Raw genomic sequence first — 2160 nt, 5'->3', positions numbered from 1 at the left:
CTGACTGCAACAGATTATTTTAAAAAATGGGTTGAGGCATATCCTCTAAAATCAAAGACTGCAGCTAAGGTTGCTTCAAGACTGTTGCAAATGTACTTACGCCATGGAAGTCCGAAAAGGGTTCTAACAGATCAAGGCTGGGAGTTTGTGAATGAAGTGAGTGACCATTCTCAGCCTAACATTTTGATAATGCAATTATGATATTTTCTATTTTGCTTGTTAAATATATATATGTTACAGTCAAAGTGTGAAATCCCGCATTCTATAGGATGCCTAGGTAATGTATAGAATGCCTGAAAATGCCTGAAAATCGAACGTTAAAGTATGAAATGATTGATATTTTATACATTGCCTAGGCATTGTATACTTTGCCGGATTGTCTGCCAGCAAAGTATTTATTACACCTAATCCCAGAGACAGCACAAGTTATCAGCAAGCGAGGGGCAGAGACAGCACAGGTTATCAGCAAGCGAGGGGCAGAGACAGCACAAGTTGCCAGCAAGCGAGGGGCAGAGACAGCACAAGTAACCAGGCAAAGAGCAGGTGGCAGCCGTGCGGTGGTGTGGTGAGCGACCTGCCTGCAAGCAGGGTCAGAGGTCGTGTATAGCATCCGGCTGAGGTTCCACAGACGCTCTGCCGCCATCCTTTCCCATGGTTCTTGTATCACCATTTTCGGAAGGGAGTGTAGTGCCAAGACAGGAATCACGCCATGCTGACATGCAAAGAAGGTTCTGCGATGAACTATCTCAATTAAGAGCCAATGCTGCTAAAAACTGTGTTTTCCTAACCGAAACCAGTTACCAAAAGGTAGTGGACGATGTGAAAAAGGCTAAGACGACCATTAAGAAGGAACCACGGCACTATTGGCTGGTGAAACACTATGAGTTAATGATGGTCGAGAATACGACTAAGTTGATCTATCCTGTTAAAGAAGGTACGAGTACTATTCAGTTTTACATCGCGGACTCTGAGTTATTTGACGTACTCCATAAGGCCCATTTGGCTATTGGTCTTGGAGGACGGGACAGGTTGTTGAAAGAACTTTCACCCAAGTATAAGAACATTACCCGTCATGATACTGAGCTGTACATTCACCTTTGTGAGCCTTGCCAGAAGAAGCAAAAAGGTGTTAAAAAAGGTGTTGTGGTCAAGCCAATGTTTTTTTCTGAATTCAACTCCCGTTGTCAGGTCGATCTCATCGATTTTCAGTACCATTCTGACAGAGAGTACAAGTTTATAATGGTGTACCAAGATCATCTCACTAAGTTTGTAGTTCTCAGGGATCTGAAATCAAAGAGAGCGGAAGAAGTAGCCTACAAGCTCGTCAACATATTTACGTTGCTTGGTGCTCCAACGATTCTACAGTCTTATAATGGCAGGGATTTTGCAAACAATGTGGTAAGCAGCCTAAAGGAGTATTTGCCCACCTTGAAGATCGTCCATGGTAATCCGTGCCACTCACAAAGTCAGGGGAGCGTCGAAAGAGCTAATCAGGACATTGAAAATATGCTGTGTGCTTGGATGCAAGATGAAAAAACTAGCTGCTGGAGTGAGGGATTGCGGTTTGGCCAACTTATGAAGAACAGAGCTTTTCAGTCTGTGATTAAGAGGTCACCATACGAAGCTCTGTTCGGCTGCAAAGCTAGAGTAGGTCTCTCGACGTCGTCCCTGCCTGACGACGTTTTACAAGACGTAGAGACTGAGGAAGAACTAGATAAAAAATAATAGAGAGCGTACAAACAACACAACAGCAGGAAGAAAGACGTGATGAATCAATAGAGGCACAGCTCCCTGCAGAAGACATAGCTGAGAATGCAATCCATGATTGAGGAAACCAAAACAGTGATGAAGCAATGGTTATGGAAGAGCCTTCCATTTCCATGGTTACCGAAAATCCTTCTTCTTCCGCTATCTGTTGCGTCTGCTTAAAAGAAACCAGCGGTGCTCATACATGTCGAAAGTGTGGCCCGAACATTTATGCCATCTGTGGACATTCTCCTAAAGACGATGACGGCGACGAAGTAGAAGGTTACGGGGTTAGCATTTTGTGCAATGTTTGCTTCAATACAGAGAAAGCTATCCAAAGTAAAATGGAATCGGAATCGAACCTTGAAATTCAGGCCAAAAAAATGAAAAGGGATTCTGACAAAAAAATTCCTC

General features: G+C 43.5%; 1 pseudogene; it reads left to right on the top strand.

Moving 5' to 3' along the window:
• Nucleotides 1–717: 717 nt before the first annotated feature.
• On the top strand, nt 718–1725 carry LOC144763000 (KRAB-A domain-containing protein 2 pseudogene; annotated as a pseudogene).
• The last annotated feature ends 435 nt before the right edge of the window (nt 1726–2160 follow it).

This window comes from Lissotriton helveticus, chromosome 6 (assembly GCF_964261635.1).
Source record: "Lissotriton helveticus chromosome 6, aLisHel1.1, whole genome shotgun sequence".
Classification (NCBI taxonomy): Eukaryota; Metazoa; Chordata; class Amphibia; order Caudata; family Salamandridae; genus Lissotriton; species Lissotriton helveticus.
The sequence above is the reverse complement of the archived record's forward strand: the minus strand, read 5'-3'. Positions and strand labels throughout refer to the sequence as shown.